Source organism: Ailuropoda melanoleuca, chromosome X, assembly GCF_002007445.2.
Source record: "Ailuropoda melanoleuca isolate Jingjing chromosome X, ASM200744v2, whole genome shotgun sequence".
Classification (NCBI taxonomy): domain Eukaryota; kingdom Metazoa; phylum Chordata; class Mammalia; order Carnivora; family Ursidae; genus Ailuropoda; species Ailuropoda melanoleuca.
Window position 1 is genome coordinate 26,163,813 of NC_048238.1, and position 23,457 is coordinate 26,187,269.

The 23,457-nt window shown below is 42.0% G+C and overlaps 1 protein-coding gene across 6 annotated transcripts in view; it reads right to left on the bottom strand.

The window, feature by feature from the left end:
- The window catches only part of TAB3 (TGF-beta activated kinase 1 (MAP3K7) binding protein 3), an 87,723-nt gene extending 70,448 nt beyond the window's left edge, over positions 1 to 17,275 (bottom strand). For 2 of the 6 annotated variants that reach the window (XM_034648796.1, XM_034648797.1), the window contains exon 1: positions 16,832 to 17,275. The gene's annotated coding sequence lies outside the window, so the exon portion shown is untranslated. Of the gene's footprint in view, positions 1 to 16,354; positions 16,376 to 16,795 lie in introns of those variants that run through there. The other 4 variants (XM_034648792.1, XM_034648795.1, XM_034648793.1 and 1 more) reach the window with 3 other exon arrangements.
- Positions 17,276 to 23,457: the final 6,182 nt, after the last annotated feature.

Below are 23,457 nucleotides of genomic sequence, written 5' to 3' on the forward strand. Positions count from 1 at the left end.
AGAAAATTCACAAATATGTGGAGATGAAACTACTGAACTAATGGGTCAAAAAAAAATCAAAAAGAGAAATCAAAAAACACATTGAGACAGGAATCTACACATTTAATGCAATCCCTCCAAAATACCAACAGGTTTTTTCACAGAGCTAGACAAATCCTAAAATTTGTATAGAACCACGAAGGACCTCGAATAGCCAAAGCAATCTTGAAAGAGAAAAGCAAAGCTGGAGACATCAAAATTCCAGACTTCAAGTTATATTACAAAGCTACGGTAGTCAAAATCATATGGTACTGGCATAAAAACAGACATATAGATCCATGGAACAGAACAGAAAACCCAGAAATGAACTCACAATTATATGGTCAATTAAACTTCAACGAAGCAAGAAAGAATATCTGATGGGAAAAAGACAGTCTCTTCAACAAATGGTATTGGGAAAACTGGACAGCAACACCCAAAAGAAGGAAACTGGACCACTTTCTTATGCCATACACAAAAATAAATTTAAAATGGATGAAAGACCTAAATGTAAGACCTGAAACCATAAAAATCCTAAAAGAGAACACAGGCAGTAACTTCTTTGACATCGGCCATAACAACTTCTTTCTAGGTATGTCACCAGAGGCAAAGGAAACATAAGCAAAAATAAACTACTGGGACTACATCAAAATAAAAAGCTTGTGCACAGCGAAGGAAACAATCAACAAAACAAAAAGGCGACCTACGAAATGGGAAAAGACATTTGCAAATGACATCTGATAAAAGGTTAGTATCCAAAATATATAAAGAACTTATCAAACTCAATCCCCAAGGGGTGCCTGGGTGGCGCAGTCGTTAAGCGTCTGCCTTCGGCTCAGGGCGTGATCCTGGCGTTATGGGATCGAGCCCCACATCAGGCTCCTCCGCTATGAGCCTGCTTCTTCCTCTCCCACTCCTGCTGCTTGTGTTCCCTCTCTCGCTGGCTGTCTCTATCTCTGTCAAATAAATAAATAAAGTCTTTAAAAAAAAAAAAAAAACTCAATCCCCAAAACATAATCCAGTTAAAAAATGGGCAGAAGACATGAATAGACAATTCTCCAAAGAAGACATACAAATGGCCAAGAGACACATGAAAAGATGCTCAACATCACTTACCATCACAGAAATGCAAATCAAAACTACAATAAGCTATCACCTCACACCTGTCAGAATGGCTAAAATCAACAACACAGGAAACAACAGATGTTGGCAAGGCTGTAAAGAAAGGGCAACTGTCTTGCACTGTTGGTGGGAATGCAAACTGATGCACCACTCTGGAAAACAGTATGGAGGTTCCTGGAATATATAAGGAAATATTACTCATCCATAAAAAAGAATGAAATATTGCCATTTACAATGATGTGGACGAAACTAGAGAATATTATGCTAAGCAAAATAAGTCAGAGAAAGACAAATACGATATGATTTCACTCATGTGGAATTTAAGAAACAAAACAAATGAGCAAAGGCAAAAAAGGGAGGGGGGCAAACCAAGAAACAGACTCTTAACTATAGAGAACAAACTGATGGTTACCAGAGGGGAGGGGTGTGGGGTGGGGGATGGGTGAAACAGGTGGAGAGGATTGAGAAGTGCACTTATGATGAGCACCAAGTGATGTCTGGAAGTGCTAAATGACTATACTGTACACCTGAAACTAATACTACACTGTAGGTTAACTAACTGGAATTTAAATAAAAACTTTCAAGAAATACCAAGTCAAATGAAAATGTAAATACAATATGCCAAGATTCATGCAATGCAGCAAATATATCAAGACAAGAAAGATCTCAAACAACTTAACATTAGACCTCAAGGGACTGGGGGCAGGGGGGAAGCACAGAGTTAGTAGAATGAAGGAAATAACAAAGAACAGAGCAGAAATAAGTGAAATAAAGATGAAAAAGACAACAGAAAAGATCAATAAAACTAAGAGCTAGTTCTTTGAAAAGATAACAAAATTGAGAACCTTTAGCTACACTCAACAAGAAAAAAAGAGGGCTCAAATACATAAAAAACAGAAATCAAAGAGGATACAACAGATACCACATAAATACAAAGGATCATAAGAGACCACAATAAACAATTATATGCAAACAAACTGAAAAATCTGGAAGAAATGGATGAATTCCTAGAAACATACAACCTTCCAAGACTGAATTATGGCAGAACAGAATATGTGAATAGAACAACTACTAGTAAGGAGATTGTGTCAATAATCAAATACCTCCCAATGAGCAAAACACCAGGACAGACAGTAACACTAATGAATTCTACCAAACATTCAAAGAAAAATACCAATCATTCTCAAACTCTTCCAAAAAAACAGAAGTGAAGGGAACACTTCCAAACTCATTTTACAAGGCCAGCATTACTCTGATACCAAAACTAGACAAGGGCATCACAATTGAAGAAAATTATAGGCCAGTATCATTGATGAACATAGATGCAAAATCCTCAACAAAATATTAACAAACCAAGCTCAACAATACATTAAAAGGATCATACACCGGAATCAAGTGAGATCTATCCCAGGGATACAAGCATGCAAATCAATGTTACACACCACATTAACAAAATAAAGGATAAAAATCATATGATCCTCTCAATAGACGCAAAAAAATTCAACATCTTTTTATGATAAAAAGTCTGAACAAAGTGGGTTAGAGGGAACACACCTCAATATAATAAAAGCCATATATAGGGGCGCCTGGGTGGCACAGCGGTTAAGCGTCTGCCTTCGGCTCAGGGCGTGATCCCAGCGTTATGGGATCGAGCCCCACATCAGGCTCCTCTGCTATGAGCCTGCTTCTTCTCTTCCTCTCCCACTCCCCCTGCTTGTGTTCCCTCTCTCGCTGGCTGTCTCTCTCTCTGTCGAATAAATAAATAAAATCTTTAAAAAAAAAAAGCCATATATAACAAGCTCTCATGTAACATACTCCAACAGAACAAGAACAGATCAAGAACAACACAAGGATGCCCACTCTCACCACTTTGATTCAACACAGTATTGGAAATCTTAGCAGACCTTAGGCAAGAAAAAGAAATAAGCATTCAAATTAGTAAGGGAAAAGTAAAACTGTTACTATTTGCAGACGACATGATATTATATAGAGAAAACCCTAAAAATTCCACCAAAAAACTTTTAGAGCTAGTAAATGAATTCAGTAGTTGCAGAAACAAAATCAAAACACGGAAATCTGTTGCATTTCTATCAGAGAAATTAAGAAAACAATACCATTTACAATTACATCAAAAAGAATAAAATAAGTAGGAAAAAATTTAACCAAAGAGGTGAAAGGTTTGTCTGTACAGTGAAAATTGTAAGACACTGATGAAAGAAATTGAAGACACAAATAACTGGCAAGATATCCCATGCTCCTGGATTGGAAGAACTAATACTGTTAAAATGTCCATAACCACCCAAAGCAATCTGCAGAATCAACGCAATCCCTATCAAAATACCAATGGCAGTTTGGTATTTCGAACAAATACTAAAATGTGTAGGACTGACCTCCAAGACCCCAAAAATGGCCAGAGCAATCTTGAGAAAAAAGAACAAGGCTGGAGGCATCACACTCGCTGATTTCAGGCTATCTTACAAAGCTATAGTCATCAAAGAGTATGGAATTGGCATAGAAACAAACACACAGACCAACAGAACAGATTAGCCCAGAAATACATTCCGGCATATATGGTCAATCAATTTATGACAAAGGAGCCAAAAACACACAGTGAGGAAAAGAGATCTCTTCAATAAAGTCTGTCAGGAAAACTGGACAGCCACTTCGAAAAGAATGAAACCGGATCACTATGTTACCCCATACCCAAAAATTAACTCAAAACGGACTAAACACTTGAACATATAAGACGTGAAACCATAAAACTTCTAGAAGAGAACACGGGCTATAATAAGCTTGACATTAGCCTTGGTGAAGATTTTTTTGGATCTAACTCCAAAAGCAAAGGCAATGAAAGCAAAACAAACAAATCCGACTACATCAAACTAAAAGGCTCTGCAGAGCAAAGGAAATCGTCAACAAAAATGAAAAGGCAACCTACTGAATGGGAGAAAGTATCTGCAAATCATATCTCTGGTAAGTAGTTAATAACCAAAATATATAAAGAATTCATACAACTCAACAGAAAAAAAAAAAACCCAAACAACCCGATTTATAAATGGTCAGAAGTTCTGAATAGTCACTTTTCTGAACAAGGCATGCGGAAGGCCAACAGCTACATGAAAAGATGCTCAACACCATTAATGACCAGGGAAATGCAATCAAAAGCACAACGAGGGGGCGCCTGGGTAGCTCTGGGTGGCTCAGGCCCTTAAGCATCTGCCTCAGGCTCAGGTCAAGATCCCAGCGTCCTGGGACTGAGACCCTGCTCAGCAGGGAGCCTGCTTCTCCCTCTCCCTCTCACCCTGCTTGTGCACTTGCCCGTGTGAATGCTCTCTGTCAAATAAAATCTTAAAAAAAAAACAAAAAAAAGCACAACAAGAGGCTCCAGGTTGGCTCAGCTGCTAGAGCATGCAACTTTTTTTTTCTTTAAGATTTTATTTATTTATTTGGCAGAGAGAGACAGCCAGCGAGAGAGAGGGAACACAAGCAGGGGGAGAGGGAGAGGACGAAGCAGGCTCCCAGCGGAGGAGCCTGATGTGGAGCTTGATCCCAGAGCACCCGGATCACGCCCTGAGCCAAAGGCAGATGCTTAACGCCTGCGCCACCCAGGCGCCCCAAGAGCATACAACTCTTGATCTCAGGTCGTGAGTTCGAGACCAACACTGGGTGTAGAGCTTACTTACCAAAAAAAAAAAAAAAAAAAAAGGGGGGGAAAAAACCCAAAAAAAAAAAGGTGGGGAAAAAACCCACAATGAACTATTATCTCACACCTGTCAGAATGGTTAATATCAAAAAACAAGAAATAGCAAAGTGCTGGTGAGGATGTGAAGCAAAGCGAACCCTTTGTCCACTGCTGGTAGGAATGAAAATGGAGCCACCTCCATGGAAAACAGTATGGAGGTTTCTCAATAGATTAAAAACAGAACTACCATATGATCCAGCAATTCCACTTCTGGGTATTCACCCAAAAAAAACCCCAAAACACTAACTCAAAAAACACTAACTCCTTTGGGGCGCCTGGGTGGTACAGCGGTTAAGCGTCTGCCTTCGGCTCAGGGCGTGATCCCGGCGTTATGGGATCGAGCCCCACATCAGGCTCTTCCTCTGTGAGCCGGCTTCTTCCTCTCCCACTCCCCCTGCTTGTGTTACCTCTCTCACTGGCTGTCTCTATCTCTGTCGAATAAATAAATTTAAAAAAAAAAAAAAACCACTAACTCCCATATTCATTGCAGCATTATTTATAATAAAAAAGAAAGACAAATACTATATGATCTCACTTATATGTAGAATCTTGGGGGGGGGGAGCTCATAGATACAGAGAACAGATGAGATTAGTGGCTGCCAGAGGCAGCAAGTGAGGGTGGGCAAAATGGATGAAGGAGGTCAAAAGGTACCAACTTCCAGTTATAAAATAAATAAGTCCTGGGGATGTAATGTACATCATGGTGACTACAGTTAATAATACAGTATTGCACCCTTGAAAGATGCTAAGAGAGTAATCTTAAAAGTCTTCATCAAAAAAAAAACAAAACTGGGGTAATAACTATGTACGGTGACAGATGTTAGCTAGACCTATTGTGGTGATCATTTTGTAATATAGACAAATATGGAATCATTGTGTTGTAGGCCTGATACAACATTATATGTTATGATGTTTGTACCTCAGAAAGAAAGAAAGAAAGAAAGAAAGAAAGAAAGAAAGAAAGAAAGAAAGAAAAAGAAAGAAAGAGAAAGAAAGGAAGAAATCTGAAGTGTACTACTAGTATTTTAAAACTTGAATCTGTAATTAAAAGATTTCCTACAGGGGCGCCTGGCTGGCTCAGTCGTTAAGCCTCTGCTTTCAGCTCAGGGCATGATCCCAGCGTTCTTGGATCGAGCCCCGCATCGGGCTCCTCCACTGGGAGCCTGCTTCTTCCTCTCCCACTCCCCCTGCTTGTGTTCCCTCTCTCGCTGGCTGTCTCTCTCTCTGTCAAATAAATAAATAAAATCTCGGGGCGCCTGGGTGGCTCAGTCATTAAGCGTCTGCCTTCAGCTCAGGGCGTGATCCTGGCGTTATGGGATCGAGCCCCGCATCAGGCTCCTCCGCTATGAGCCTGCTTCTTCCTCTCCCACTCCCCCTGCTTGTGTTCCCTCTCTCGCTGGCTGTCTCTATCTCTGTCGAATAAATAAATAAAATCTTAAAAAAAAAAACTCTTAAAAAAAAAAAGATTTCCTACAAAGAAAACTCTAAGGCCTAAAGGACATCAGGGCTCAGTTCTCTCACACCTTTAAAGAAGAAATAAAACCAATCTTAACACACTCTCTTCCAGGGAATAGAAACAACAGGTATATTCCTTAACTCATTTTAAAAGGCTACTAAAACCTGACAAGGGCACTACAAGGAAACAAAATTAGATGCCAATCTCACTCAAGAACAAAGATTCAAAATTCCTAAGGAAAATGTGATACTAACTGGAACTAACTGGGTTTATTCCTGGAATGCAAAGTTGATTTAGCATTAGAAAATCAATAGATATAATCTGATTCAAGGAGCAAAATCTAATTCCTTTTTAACAATAAATATTTGGTAAAAATCCAGTATCATTCATGAGATAAGCCCTTAGCAAACTAAGAACAGAATAAAACTTCCTTAATTTGATAGGGTAACTGGGAAAAAATTAAAGCAAATACATATTTAATGAAAAAATATTGAAAGTTTCCCATTTGCAAAAGGGAACAAGACAATGGTGCCCTGTATTTCCACTTCTATTCAATAATATAATCTTAGTACTAGTCAGCACTAAGAACCAAAAGTACAGCAATTCGAAAGGAAACAAAAGCCTGAAGATAAATTACTAAAGTAATAAGCATTTAGCACAACTGTTATATATAAGGTCGATATAAAAAAGTCAATTGTATTTTGATAAACAAAATGATCTCTTTAAAAACTACAATATCAAAAAATACCAAATATCTAGGAATAAAAATCTTAAATGTTAGAACGTTTCTCTGAAGAAAATTATAAACAATATTGAGAGAAATTGAAGAGGACCTAAGTAAACGGAGCAGATCATGATCATGAATTAGAAAATAAAATGATAAAGATGTCAATTATCAATTGCTCTATAGATTTCACAGAAATCCAATCAAAATTCCAACAGGTTGTGTGTGTGTGTACATGTGGTGTGTGGAAAGTGACATAATGATATTAAAACGCATTATAAACGTACAAAGGGCCAAGAATACCCAAGATGCTCTGAAAGGACAAGCAAGTGGAAGAACCTGTTCTACTGACCAGCAAGACTTACGATCAAGTCTTAGTGACGAACACAGTGTGGTATCAGTGCAGTGAGCAATGGAACAGAATAGACAGCTATGAAACAGAACCACAAACATAGGAATATTTGATTTCTGAAAAAAGTAGGAAAAAGACTGTGCTAGGACAATTAACTAGCCATGTAGAAAACAACAATATTGTCCCCTTTCTCACACAATGCACAAAAGTCAATTTCAGGTACGTGCTAGACCCATACGTGAAAGCCAAAATAATAAAGCTTCTGGAAGATGAAAGAGAGTATCTTCAAGACCTTGAGATAGGGAAGGATATTTTAAACTAAACCTGATATCTATTTTAAATACAAAAGAAAACACTTCTAAATCAGATGATATTAAAGAATTTTGGTTTATCAAAAAACACATTGAATATGAAAAAATACATGCTCATGCAACCAGCAAGGGCTCATTTCTAGCACATAATAAAGAACTTCTACAAATCAGCAAGTCAAAATAGTCAACGAAGTACATGACACATTCTTGAAGGAACTCAGCCCAAAATAGTTATAAAAGCACAAACCTCAGTCACCTAGAAAATTTAGTTGTAAATACTGACACTTTCCCTGAGATTCAAAGATTTTACTATTTATTAACATTTAAAAAAATGTTTCAGATGTCCATATTAAAATAAACCAGTTCTCTCTTCTTTCTCCAGTGGCAACTCCAAAAGAAATACTTACTATTGAAAAAGTCTTGTTTAAGAAATCTTTGCCTACTCCAAGGTCACAAAGACATTCTCCAAAAACTGAGACCTATCTACATATCCATCAACAACAGAATAATAGTGATATAGCCACACCAAGGAATATACCCTAATGAGAAGAAACAGTCTACAACTATACACAGTATATACATAAATCTCACATTCATAATGTCCCCTAAGAGCACACGAGGATTCCATTTACATAAAGCACAAAAGTAGGCAAAACTATGTGACGATAAACGTCAGGGAAATGGTGAAGGACATGAAGAGGTACAAATTTCCAGTTATCAAAAAAAAAAAAGTCGGAAATGGTGAGGGGATGAGTAGGGTAGTAAATGATCAGAAGGGCACACAAAGGGGCTTTTAAGTGGCTAATAATGTTCACTTTCTTGATCTGCGTGCTGGTACAAAAGTGTGCTCAGCTGGTGAAAATTAACTGAGCTGTTTACTACTGATATATGCTTTCTGCATATTCAATAAACTTTTAATAAATTGTTTAAGTATGAAGGAGTACTTGTTTTTCAAAAGTTGTTAGGGGATAAGAGAGCAAAAAAGCTTGACTGGTTCAGGTCAAATCACAGAAATCAAATAACTAACAAAAACTTAAAAAGTCAGTATTAGACAACATGCTAACTCCCAAAAAAAAATATTCATAGAAGTGCCAAACCAACAAGAAACTCTCAAACTCACAGTAAAATTGGTTTGAAACTATTCAAACCCAAAAAGGTAAACTGGTTAAATATCTAGATTTAGTGACTAGTATTGATTCATAAAGCTCTAACACAAGCCACTTGATCTTACATTTTTATTAAATAAGAGGGTCTTTCAAATCTAAGAAGTGAACTAATAGGTTCACATATCTAGTCAAATCTCCTAATTTTATAACGAAACCAAGGTCCTCTGAATAGGCTCATTTGTCCAAAGTCATAAGCAGCTCTCCATAAGTAAAAACAGTTATTTAATTAAGTTCATCACTTTCCCAATTTTCTTTAAGTTCTAGAGGATTCCCACCCAGCAAGAGAATTTGTCTACTGACAGTGTCCCTCAATACATGCTATTTTCAATTCAAACGTTTTCATCCAAATGTTACCAACTCAAAAATAATTTCTTTGCCATCCATGACTAACAGCCAAAAGCTACTTCTGGAGCAGAAAAGATAAGACTTTCTAAAAGTAAAGCTCATGATGTGCAACCTAACAGATAACTTTCTGTTTACACTAAATGACGACTCTGACATCAAACTTAAAGCTTGTGTGGTAATTTAGAATGACAATGCCACCTATAGCATATGGTACCCCTGAAAAAGACCAAAAAAACCAATCATGACCACAACCTGAAATCAGTACGTAGTAAAAAATACATAAATAAATAAATAAATATTGCTCAATTAGTGACAATTATTATACTAACTTAATTAAATCAGTAAGTTCAAAAAAATTAATTTCACCAATTCATTCCAGTTAGCTTCTCCATCTAATATGAAGAAAGTGTGCTTTCTATGTAACTTTAACATTTTTATTTATTTTTTAAGGTCTTATTTGAGAGAGAGAGAGCGAGCGAGCACGTGTGAGCATGAGCAGGTAAGAGGGACAGAGGGAGAGAGAGAAGCAGCTCCCAGCTGAGCTGGGAGCCTGATGCGGGGCTTGATCCCAGGACTCTGACATCATGACCTGAACTGAAGGCAGACACTTAACCGACTGAGCCACACAAGCACCCCAACTTCAACATCTTTAAAAGGAAAAATGACTTGTCATTCTGAAGTTAACTCCATCAAAAGTGTACACTACATAAAACAACCCATTTAGGGGCACCTGGGTGGCACAGTGGTTAAGCGTCTGCCTTCAGCTCAGGGCGTGATCCTGGCGTTATGGGATCGAGCCCCACATCAGGCTCCTCTGCTATGAGCCTGCTTCTTCTCTTCCTCTCCCACTCCCCCTGCTTGTGTTCCCTCTCTCGCTGGCTGTCTCTATCTCTGTTGAATAAATAAATAAAATCTTTTTTAAAAAAAAAACCCACTTAGTCCTGTGAAACATATTTTTAAAATATAAAAATACTGGGGCGCCTGGGTGGCACAGCGGTCAAGCATCTGCCTTCGGCTCAGGGCGTGATCCCGGCATTATGGGATCGAGCCCCACATCAGGCTCTTCCGCTATGAGCCTGCTTCTTCCTCTCCCACTCCCCCTGCTTGTGTTCCCTCCTCTCTCGCTGGCTGTCTCTATCTCTGTTGAATGAATAAATAAATAAAATCTTTAAAAAATAAATAAATAAAAAATAAAATAAAATATAAAAATGCTTTACACTCCACTCCATCCCCGTAGCATTCTTTCCGCTATCACAGAACTCTCTTTTCTTTTCTTTCTTTCTTTCTGCCTGTCTTTCAGATTTTACTCATTCGAGAGGAGCAGAGAGAGAGAGAGAGCACGAACAGTGGGGAGCGGCAGAGGGAGAGGGACAAGCAAACTGCCCGCTGACCAGGGAGCCTGATGGGGGACTGCGGGGCTTAACCAAATAAGCCATCCAGGCGTTCCGGGGGGGGGGTATTCTAGACGTCCTAAAACAATAACAATTATAAATATGTGTATAATGTTACTTAAGCACTTGCCTATGGGCTAGCTGCATTTTAAATGCCTTATATATATTAACACATTGAACCCTCCCAAGAACCTATAAGGTAGGCAGTACAGTACTAGTATCTATATTTTATAGATGAGAAGTTCTGTAAGTGATGGAACAGAGAATTGAGGGCAACCACCATACTACCCAGCCTTTTGAGGAGCCACACCAGGAAAAAACTTCTGCCTTCTAGAGACCAGGTCCCACTACTCACCCTGTCCTCAGCGTCCATTAGAGAAGCAAGCCCTCTACCCAAGACCTGGAAGTCCTTGCTAGGACTGTGAAGTAATGTGACTCCCCCATCCCATCTTCAAGACTGTGTTCATAATCTTGCAGTACCTGAGGCACCTATTATATATTCTTGTTGAGACACTGTTGTACATACAAGTCAGTTTTTATAGCACCATTGGTCTTCAAATTCAGGTATGTGGGACTGGCCTGGGAATCTGTAGGCCATATGTGACATTATTTCTATGGGAAAATGGTGGTGAATTCCAAAAAGAAGTCTTAATAAATGGACCATTTAAAAATTGAGGCTCCCTCTACACAGAATTTGGCCTTATAGACGCCAAGATAATTACACAAATTTTAATAAAAGACACCAGTTACTCACATAATCCAGTTTTGCTCATATATCAAAGTGGCACAGTTTCTTATACTGAACATAATAGGAATGGTGTCACCGAAAAAAAAATTAGCTTAATATTTTATGCATTTCCTGCACGATAGCCAATTTTGGATTTATCCAGCAGTTAATATACTGCTCTCCCTGGCCCCTCATAAGCTTTGCATGAAAAATTACTATCAAATAAACAAATGTTATCTTTCAGTCACAGTCTCTCAACACATACACATACACACCCGCAACAGAAGGGGTGTCATCTCAGAATGTAGTAATAGCAGCAGTAACAATAATGATGAGAACGTAATAAAAGAACTAACTCTTCTTGAGTATTTACCATCACTAGTTGTGTTCTAAAAATATACTATACATCCTCTGGCTCATTTAATCCTCACAAAAATCCTGTGAGGTAAGTATTACACTACCCCAATTTCAAAAATGAGGAAACAGGTCAGTGATTAAGCAACTTGCCCAAGATCACAGAGCTAGTGTCAAAAGTAAGATTTGAACATTTAAGCATTTTACCCCGAGAAATGTTTTTAACCACTGCACTGTGTGTTATTAAATAATCTGGCAAACTCTTAAAATAAATAAAGGGTGTTTATTCCATTTTTAAAACAAGAGTGGTTTGGAAAAAAAGAGAGAGAGAGAGAGAGAGAGATCCATCTTGCCTTTTATTAGGAATCTGTCTTTCCACCAAGCAAAGACTGAACACATCTACAGAGAACAAATTTAAAATATATTTTGCTTGAAATCCCTCACTTGTTTGAACACTACAAACAGTGGTAAAGGCATGCAGCTTCAACAACAGACTAATAAAACTTTATTTTAAAATCTTCAACATAAAAACGAACACATTGTCTCTTTACCATTAAGTAAACCAGGATAAAATAACTGCTAGTCCAAATACCCTCGAAAAGTTTCAAAACAGCAACAAAAAATAGTGGGAACGAGAAATTCTTTTTATGACAAAGCAAAACTCTGTTCTTTCCACAACACTGTAACAACTGCTTTAAGAACAAATATTAACCTGGGATGGAATGAACAACTACATTTCAAAACATGTGCCTAAATTCAGAAATCCTTCACTGACAATCTAAAAAGGCTATCAGTTTATCTCCCAGAAGAGCCACCTGATCCACATAACATCGAATTTTGGACAGCCTAAAGGTGTGCTCCATACCATCCCACTGAGTAATTAACAAAAAGCATGCAACCCCCAACAACTTCTGGAGCCCACACTGATTTTTTTAAACCATCTATTTGAATCTCAGAACTTGCCTTCCCAGCAAACAAAAGTCTGTGTGGCAGGATTCCAAATGAGTCCACAAAAGCTAAAACACCCATAAGGTTACAGAAGTATAATAAAATACCAAACCTGCACGGGCAACATTTCTATGGGAAAACTCACGTACCCCTGCCCCACTCAGCCCTCGAGTAGAAATATTCCCTCCCCTAAGACCACGGGCCTAGGCTTCCATGATAGAGGCAGAGCAGGAGAAAAGGCAGGAAAGACGGCAGTTGGCACTGCATGAGGCTTCCGAGCTAGGACAAAAAGGCAGAGCTGCAGTGGGAGGAGATCCTGGGATAAGGAAGGCAAGACCTGCTTGGGAGAGAAGGATGAGGGGCAGGATGGCAGCTGAAACGAACAAGGGAAAGTGTGGGGTCAGGGTGGGCTGCAGAAGAGGACAAGGGAGCAGGACCTGCTCCTGGAGCAGATGAGCTTTTACAGACTTTCCTCCTGAATATTTAGGAGAGGGGAGGAAAAGAAAAAGAAACCATGGCAAGGATCTTGACGCTGTCTCTCTCATTCTGGCTACTCTCATTCTCCTTTTCAACAAAGAAAGGAGTGGGTTAAGAGGTCTTGTCCGGATCCTTCTTGATCTCCTAGAGCACAGGGACTCGGAGAACAGGAATGGACTTAAGTGGAGTTTTGCTCCCCCCCCACCCCCACGCCCCGCCATCAGCACCCACTCTGCCAAAGACTTCAGTGTCAATTAGAAATAATGGAAATTAGGGCTCCAAGTACTAGCTGGAACAACTAGTACAAGACAGACAGGTAGGAACCTAAGGAAATTTGAAGCAGGAAGTGGGATGGTGGAAGGCCAAATAAGTTAACAGAACTACCAGCAAATTAAACAATAACAACTGTTCTTAAATATTTAGGATTAATTCATCTTGACAGTTTCCAGTATTTCCTCAAGTCCATTTCACTTTTAAACAAACAAGTATTTGTGGCCATGGTAATATATTGAGGTTTATTATGTGGAAGATATGAAAATATACATGTAAATACATGTGAGATAATTTTCTGGTGCCTTTTCTTTACACAGTGGCAATATAAATCATTTCAGAAAGGTTTTTCTATTTACAGAATGAGCACTCAGTTGCATTATCATTTGTCAATTTTTTCACCCCAATAGCCCAAATTTTCTATTTACAGAATGAGCACTCAGTTGCATTATCATTTGTCAATTTTTTCACCCCAATAGCCCAAATATCCTGAGTAATTACCTTCACAAATAAGGAAGGATATTTAACTCTTTCTTGGGAGTATAACTATAATGAAAAACTTGCTCACTGAGACCAAACACTGCCTGTCAGGACTCCAAGGTAGTATTTCAAGCAAAGCTCCAAACTCATACATACACAAATGCATCCTGAGGAGCACAGGGCATCTTTTACATCCAGCCTTTAATGTCCATGTTTCTGTAAGAGATGGCTACTTAGGGGCGCCTGGGTGGCACAGTGGTTAAGCATCTGCCTTCGGCTCAGGGCGTGATCCCGGCGTTATGGGATTGAGCCCCATCAGGCTCCTCCNAACAATTTACATCTTAAAAGATGGCGCAGTAAATCCCAAATTCCATAGTAACATTTCCCGAACTCCCAGCCAGGGATAAGTAATTCAACAGGTAAAACTAACCAAATGACCAGCTGGAGGATGAGTGCCAGACACTTAGCATCCGTTTTTTTCCCTATTATTTAAGCTGCTACTCTTCCAGTTGAACTCTCTCCTGAGCAGAAATAATGGCCAGGAGGCAAGCTCAGCAGCACATCAAAGATGCAAGAGCAAAGACCATTGGGGGACAAAAGTGACTATCAGCCACAAACGGGCAAGATGTTCCTGTTGTTTCACTGATATATCCAACACTGCCTGGGAACCTGGAAGATCTTTCACTCCCCAGCCCCACAGAAGATTATGCTGGATCCCAGAACAGCTGCCGTATTTTCTGCAAACGACAAAGTGGATCCAAAACCTCTGTACTAAATTAAAGAGAAGAAAAACAGTGTCTGTTATCAAGTACTCCACTTGTTGGAGAAAGTAGGTGGGTGGGTGAGTAGGTGGGTGGGTATGTGTATAGACCTCCAAGCTATGATAAAGCAAATTCAGACCCCTAGAAATAGCTGGTATTTTATTTTAGTAATATAATTTGAAAAACTATTCAGGACCAAAATAAACAAAATACTTGATCTTTGAATTACCCTGGGCATGCTGAAACTGGAGGCAAAGTTACTGAAAACATCTGAATTTCACATAGGTCACTACCAGCTACTAGGAATCCTTACTAATCAGCAGACTTCTGTTAAAATGTTACCTCTGGCTAGAAAATGAACACATGAGAAAGAAAGAAAAAAAATAAAAACCTTAAGATTATCTTCAACCAAGAACACCAAAATCTTTCAAGATTACCAAAAGAACGGAAAGGTTTCTTTGTAACAAAAATTTCCATTTTCATGAAATTTTTAGCAGCACACACACTTATGCAGAATATAGTAGAAAAAGCACATATTTTAAAATCAGACACACATGAGTTTGGGTTCTAGCTCTGCAATTTACCAGCTATATAACCTCCTCAGGAAAATTACTTAGGAATACTGGAGGTTAGTGTGGTTATCTGTACAGCAGGAATAAAATTACCTGCACAGGGTAGCTATGAGGATTAAATGTAAACGTACATAACCCACCAAAACCAGTGCCTGAACACACCCAATGTTACCTCCCTTCACTCCAACACAAACTGTACAAAACCTACTAATGAAAAATCTATATAATTGAGGAGGTTGTGTCAAATCCACACGTGGAAGAAAATTCAGATTGACAGAACACAGGTTCTGTCCAATGTAAAGATAAAAGTCATATATTTAATATTTATCTTCACTAAAGTCTTTCCTTTGATTAAACCAGTCACGGGCAAAACTGGGGGGGGGGAGGCTAAAGCTGAAAAACTTCATATGACAAAATGCCTTAAAATATGTATGTGTATTTGCTTGCACTCCTGACACCATCACAAAATTTACCATGCGCGATGATGCCCTTTAAAACACCGTGAAAAACTAAACTCTCGTCTCAAAAACCTATTCTTGATCGAAATATTTCTTCCTTCTTAAAATGTTCTGATACACGACTGCAAAACATTCACAAGGCTAAGAAAAAAAACAAATCCCTTCATTCTTCCAAAATGAAAAAGTGAGCAAAAGCTACGTTTGTCAAATTGTTCTTCTTTCCCATTCATTTTTGTTCTTTTACAAACCAGAAATAAATACATCAGATGCCGAAATTATTGTCGGATTGACAAATGTCACTGAAGAACACATGGAATTGACAAACCCTGTCTAGACCAAAGGTGACAAGTGTCCTTAAGCAATTTAAATAAATTACGTTTCAGTAAGGACAAAAATGCTTTCTATCAACACTATGAGCTTTTGACTTTATATGCACCCTACTTTATAGTACCTTGTCCTCCCCTCCCATCCCCCCAAATCTTGTTTTTATGCACTTTAATGAGCTGGCATACAGTACTAAACTACACAACTCCAACTGGGAATAACTCTAATCTGTCACTGGACCTCAGAGGACTGCTTGTGTGATCTTTGTTAAAAGAACGGAGACAATGTTTTCGCCTTACTCCACACCTGCCACCCATTTACAAACCCCGTACAGAACAACTACTATTACTACTAACCTTCCCCCACATCTCTCAACACCCTCAACAGACCCAACCTTGATGCTGGTTAGTCCTCATCCCCAAACGCCTTGCTGGGGCTTGAAGCCCGTCCACCGAGGTTCACTCTCCGCAATATCCAGGGTGCGGCGAGGAAGGACATCATTCCCACCCACCTCCCCCCGCGCCGGTTCGGGGGGCGAGAGCCAACCGAGGCCCCCGGCCACTCCCTCTCTCCTCGGCCTCCCGGGGCGTCTGGGGCGGGCGCGCCAGGCCCTGCGCAGACCTCCGGCAGCCCCGCAGTTCCTAGTGTCCGCCGCAACCCGAGGCCAAGCCGAACCCCAGGACCCCCGCGGTCGCGCGCACACCCACCGCCCGGGCGCTGGGTCACCGAGACGACCCCGGGGCCACCCCCGACGCTCAGGCTCGGGCAGGTGCCGGGCCCTCCTCGGGGGCACTCACCCGGCAGCCGCTGCTCCTTGGCTGCCGCTGCCTCACCTTCTCGCCTGCCGCTTGCTCCCGCGAGGGGGTCCGGGCCGGCGCCGCTTCCCCGCCCGACCCCCCTCGGGTGCGCGCCGCGCGGGGACCGGATCCGGTGAGAGGAGCCGCCGCCGCTACCGCCGCCGCCGCCGCCCCCTTTCCTTCCCTCCCTTCCCTCAGTTCGTCCCTCCCACCGAGGCCCGCCTCGTATTTCCTGGATCCGGTCTCGGCTAGAGCTTGGCAAGCGAACCGCGGACTTCGGGACTCCCGTCGGGCGCCGTCGCTCGCCAGGCACAAAGATGGCGCCGCCGGAGACGGCCGAAGGCGATTCCGCGAGACTTCCCCTCTCCCCCGCTCCCCCTACACACAACCCCACAGTAACTAGAAGGCGGGGAGGGGGCCCACAGGAAAAGTGGTCAATTAGGGCAGCGTGAGCTGGCCTGAGAGCAAACGCTCCCGCAAAGCGAAAATGGGCGGTACCAGCTACAGCGGAAGTTATTGCGCCTGCGCGGGGGCGGGGATTGACGCATGCCCAGAACGGCTCCTGAAGTAAGACCCAGTTCTCCGTGTTTTACCTGTTTCCTTCTAGAGGCGCGGGGCGGAGAAGGAGTGGGCGGAGGAACCAGAACTGAAACCCGGGAAAGGGTTGGGCAGGACTGGTTGAGAACAGAGGGGCGTCGCCTAAGGCTGGATCATCCCTCTAGAGCCCGAACGGCCGATTTGGCGTCCCCGGGAGTCCTCTAACCCTTTTCTACTCCTCGTTCTCCCGGTTACCGAATATTCTTTGCAAAGTCTCAGCTGCCCTTTCATCCTGTTGTCGATTCGCGTTTTTTATTGAGAGCTCGCTGGGTTCTCGGAGCTGGGCTCGTTGCTGGAAGCCACAGCCCTCCTGTTTCTCACATCACCATTTAACTTTCTCTTTCATTTTGGCGCAGCGTGAGCCTTCCAAATCGCATACTATTAACTGCTTCCGTTCCTGTTTTATTTTCCTTACTGGATAAATGAATTTATTCATTCATTCAAACGTGTGTTGTTGAGAGTTTCCTGTGTGCCAGGTACTGAGGAAAGGGACATGTGCTCTGTCCTCAAGGAGCTATTGGCCTGGCATGGCGATGGATGAGAAAAAAAAACAATGATGACAGTTAAGCAGAGTAAATTCTATAACGAAAATAAGTGCAGAGAGGAGTGGCAGGTAGTGGGAGCAGACTATCATGAAATATGTCAAAGAGCAAATTCTTGAGGGTAGTCTCACAGGCATAGGATTTAGTCCATTGAATCAGTCAGTGGAATGGAGGGAAACAAACCACCTGATTGCTGTAACAGAATTTAATACAAAGAAATGATAATTAGATAACTGAAAATGCAAGAAGAGGACTCAATATGTGGCAGATATAGCCATTGTGCTCTAGTGGCATAGCAGCTACTATGCCCAGAGCTAGGGGGACCAAGGGAAGGGGTTAGGATTATTAAAATTTAGAGATCTAGAAGAGGAGCTGTGTGGAGCTGAAACTCAGACCTCTGAGGAGGAACAGCCCCTACTGCTGCTCATGTCTCTGATGGATCAGGGCTCAAGATGCTGTGTCTGCAGGTGTGGGAAAAACTGCAAACCGCGTCCCACCTGCCGTGATGGGAAGGAACTTGCACCGTCCTGAAAGATGCAAATGAGAAAGAGACACTAGAGTGGAGCTGAACTGGACCCACACCCACCAGCAGAGCAGCTCTGGTGTTCAGAGCCACTCATTTTGGAAGCTGGATGTGGTCAGAAGGGGGGCCTTCCACTCCTGTCATCCACCCCACATAGCTGGCACCGCCATGTTAAAACACTGCTAAAAAACCTGTTTTGAGTTGAGGGTTTCATACCCAACAGAACTGCCCAAGGCCCTGAGTGAGAAATAAATGTGCATCGTAGTATGCCCCTGAGACTTTCACTTATTAGATGGGCAAAGCGGACTGATAACAGCAGCTCTGTTCCACAGAGTGAGCTGGAGTTTGTCTTCTGTCTTCTTGCTCCACCATCCCTAGAGTACTGTCCTAGCATATTTGGTCCAGAATGGCTCAGTACCACAGCACATTCCAGTCATCAGGAAGGGGAAGATGTACCCACTTCCTTTAGGGGTACAACCCAGAAGTGGTTAACATCATTTATGTTCAAAACCCGTTAGCCAGAACTTATTCACGTTAATGTATTTACCTGCAAGGGAGACTGAGAAATGTATTCTTATTCTCAGCAGTCTCATACCTAGCTAAAAATTCCATGATTTCCGAAAAAAGGGTGTGGAGGGGTAGGAGGTGTTGGGAGGTGTTGATGGGGAACCAGCAGCCTGATAAAATAATCAAAACTCAGAACTTGGTTTATAGTTATTTCTTGTCCTCTCTCCGAGTTGGGTTCTGCCACCAGTGAGGGGCTTAAAGTCAAAGAAGCAAGTATAATCCTCTTTCTGTTCCTTACGGTTCCACCTCTCCCTCCCCATTTTTTCTAACCACAGTTTCTTCTCCTCCAAGGATGAAGAGGGTGGGAATGGAGGTAGATCATTTCCTGCTTTACAGGTTATAGTCCTAAGATGGTTTTGTTGTCTCCGGACACAGCAGATGCCTAAAATTGGCTCTTTCTCTGCGGGTTGCTTTTGGGGGTTCTTCTCAGGCTCCCACTGGGAAGATTGGATGCACATCCTAGGACACATATGATGCTCTTTCCCCTGCCGGCCCTCTCTCCCCCCAACCCCTGGTCTCTTTTACTTCCTGATGTTGCTAAAAGTCCTCTCTTGGTTGTCCATGTCTTCTAGGTGACTGGCATCCAAATGCTGGCTCTCAATGAGGCGAGTGTGATTCTTCAACACCCTCCTTGTGGCATAGTTCTTTGCTACAGACTGCCCTTGTGGAATGCCCACAGCTTCTTACTGCTAGGATCCCCGTACCCATCGGCAGGGCCTTTGGCAGGGCACAAGCAAGAGGCTCAAGCTTTTTTGTTTTCTGTGACCATCACTCGATCATAGGAAACACACATATGCTTGCCATGCTGAGTAACAGATAGGCTGCCCTGTCATTGCTGCTCCAGCAAGCTTCCTGTGTACAGAATCCCTCTGGCAAAAGGCAGGCAGCAGTGTCTGTGCTGATTCTGGTCTCCAAACTCCAAGGACATGTGACCCGCTCTCCCTGAAATTCTGTCTCCCCTGAAATCCTCAAGTAGCACAGTTCAAGCAAGCAGCTAGAGTGTGATACGTCTTTAAGACGCTCCTAACTCAGCTCTCAGAGGTCCTCCTCTCACTTTGGCTTTGCCTTCTCCAGTGGAAGAGAAAATCTACAGTAGTCCCTGAGTGATAATAACTAGTCAAAATCTCCCTTTTAGTCTTCTTGTTTCAGCTGGAGGAAGTGTTTGGGTTGTAGTTCTAGACCCAGTTTTGCTGCCTCTTGGTGAGCGTTTAGGGAAGGGCCTGGAGCTCTCTTTGGAATGTGATAGAACATAGCATGTATTTTCTTCCGCTGTATCAGATCCATCTATGTACCATTTCAGATATTTTTGGCCTCATTTGTGTCAATAATCTATTGCCACGTAACAAACCATTGCAAAACACAATAGTCTAAACTAATAACCATTTTATTTGTTCATTATACAGTAGGTCAGCAATTTAAGGATTTTTTATTTACTTTTTTTTTTTTTTTTTTTTTTTTTTAATNCTACACAAAACATGGGCCTTGAATTTACAACCCGGAGGTCAAAGGTTGCACACTCCACCAACTGAGTCAGCCAGGTACCCCAGTTGGTCAGCAATTTACATTGGCCTCAGGTGGGCTGCTCTTCTTATCTCACCCAGGGTAACTCATGGTGACAAGAATAGTGGCTCTTCATGGGACTAACAAGGGCCCCCTCTCGCCAAATCACCCCAATTCCACGCGGTATGATCTAAAAGCTAAAAAGTTGTGCGCGCTTTGGCAGCACGTACACAAAGAGCTAAAAAGTTAGCTGGGCCCTTAATGGGCCCATTTCATCAAGCCGTCTGCTTCTGAGCGACGGAGCATATAATGAAACCACTGGTTCTCATGGTCACGTGCAGCCCCTTTGCAGTAACACAATCCGTTGGTTTTAGGCAACACTGTATGGGATACCTTGTCAATGGATGACAGTTTTGTAAACTCTTGAATGGTAGTCCTGCTGGGGGAACCTGTGGATAGGAAAGGCAAACTCATAATTAGAGTATGACTCAGTCCTGGAAAGAATGAATTGCTGCCCCATAGTCACACCCACCCCATGTGGAAGAGATCCAAAGTAATCATTTTGCCCAAGTGGCTGGTTGGTCTCCTTGAGAAATGGTGCCATACTGTGGCTCGGTGTTGGTTTCTGCAGGTGGTGGGTTGGGTCAGTAGCAGCTAATTGAGCCTTAGCGAGAAGGAACCCTTGTTGGACCTGAAGGGTGAGCCTGGCTTCCCTTGGCAGGGTCCCTTCTTATGGAGCAAGCCTATGAGGAACCTTGTTGGTGATGGACTACTTGGCCTGCTTGGTGCCAGGAAATCTGGATTTGGGGTACCTGCTGTTTATAGGCATTTTCTGGGACCTTGAAGCTGATGGGATGTTGCAGTCCTCTTGTGAGAGGAGGGGGTCCCATGGCAGGCTAGGTTGGAGTGCAACCCATCCCTCTGGAAGAAAGGCAGTTCTGTGGTTCCAGTTAGATTTTTGCCTGCAAACCAGCATCATAATTTCTCAGAATCACTTTCGACAAGTGTACTCTTTGTACTAAAATACTCTTTAAATTATGTTAATGTTCACTTTTGTGTAGACCCCTTGACTGTTTTTTACCTTGTGCTTTGGTATTCTCAGTGGGAAAGAGGTTCCTCGTTACCTGAATTGTTCCCTATGTTCTACCTCCTGTTTTGCTTCCCTCCTTGCCTTCATTTAGCACTTGTCCCTATACTGGCCAGTACCCTAAATAATGAGTGTGTCAAAGTGCCTTCTGAGCTTGCTGAAAGTAGTAAATGCAGCCAATTCTAATTGTCCTTATCATAACCACAAGGAACAATGGGATTTTAGCCCTTTTATACCAAGACATTTAAAGAAGAAAAATGAAGTTATGAATTAAGTGCAAAGGACCAAGAAGGTAAAGATGCCAGTCGCCCAGCACCACCACCTTTTCACCCCCTGTTCCAGGGCAGGACACGCTCATCGTCTCATGTTTCAGCATTCTCTGACTTGGGAGTTGTGATCTGGTGATGGATAATGGGATAGTGCTCTTTCTGGAACATGACTCATCTATACTCACCAGCACTCTTTTTAGAACAAGCCAGAGAAATAGGATTGGTCTCAGGCCATCACCTGAACTGGGTGGGTATAGTACAACAATCTCAGCAACTCCAGCTGCGGACCAGGATCACGCCTTTCACATCCTTCCTTCTCCTTGCTAGTCCGCATTCCTAACCACCAATGCCCCCATCCAGTGGTCACCTCCCTGCTGGTTCATCTCTACCAAGGCTGTCATCTCAGGAGTGGAAACTATCTCTCTTAATATAGCTTAATCACAGTTGGTTCAATGTCTTTTTCTTGTTTAAAGTCAAAGGTTAATTAATAATCGGAATAAAAACATTTAGGGTTCCAGTTCTCTTGACCGGTACCAAGTAATCTCTAATCCCTCTCCCCCCCAAAAAAGTACATTTCAAATAGAAAACATGCTCAGTATCTACTTCTAAATAAATTCACTGCGACTCTCATTGTATCCTTCCTTAATGCCACACAAGCTCAACAATGCTCTGAGGGAATCCTAATGCACAGGCTGCCAGTTGCCCACCTTCCTCAACTCTCAAGTTGAGAGAATCATAAAATAGATTTATTTTAAAAATCTCTTCTCTAGGGATGCCTGGATGGCTCAGTCAGTAGAGCATGCAACTCTTCATCTCAGGGATTGTGAGTTCGAGCCCTGTGTTGGGCAGAGAGATTACTTTAAAAAAAAATAGTTTAGGGGTTCCTGGGTGGCTCAGTCGGTTAAGTGTCTGCCTTCAACTCAGGTCATGATCTCGGGGTCCTGGGATCGAGCCCTGTGTCGGGCTCCCTGCTCAGTGGGGAGCCTGCTTCTCCTTCTCCCTCTGCCTGACACTCCCCCTGCTTGTACACTCTCTCTCTCTCTCTGTGTGTGTCAAATAAATGAATAAATAAAATCTTTTTTTAAAAAAAGTTTAAAATAAGTAAGTAAATAAATAAAAATCTCTTCCGTAATGAGCCAGCAGTATAGATTTGCACGGAGATGGTGGATAACAGTGCCGGGGGAAGACAGGAGAGGTTAACACCATTTTGGCTAGGCAGGTAGAAGAGAATGAGTGGGTAGGTGAATTAGGAAAAGTTCTTATGGAGCAACCTTGCTAAGGCTACAGCAATGGTAGAGAGCATTTGTAGGGGATACCACGGTAATCCACTGAGATCCCCTGTTCAGAGCAACGCATCTATCCCCAAGTTACTGGGGGTATTGATTCCTGACAGGTGACATCTCTGTAACTCACTGGGATTGTCTTTGCTTCAGGGATCTGCCTCACGAAGGTTATGCACTTTCCCAGTGGGTGACCCACAGCCAATGACTAGCTAAGGTGGAAATACAAAGACTTGGCATCCTTTCATTAATTCGGGATACTCTCAAGGACCGCTCCAGCTTCAGAGCTCCATGTGA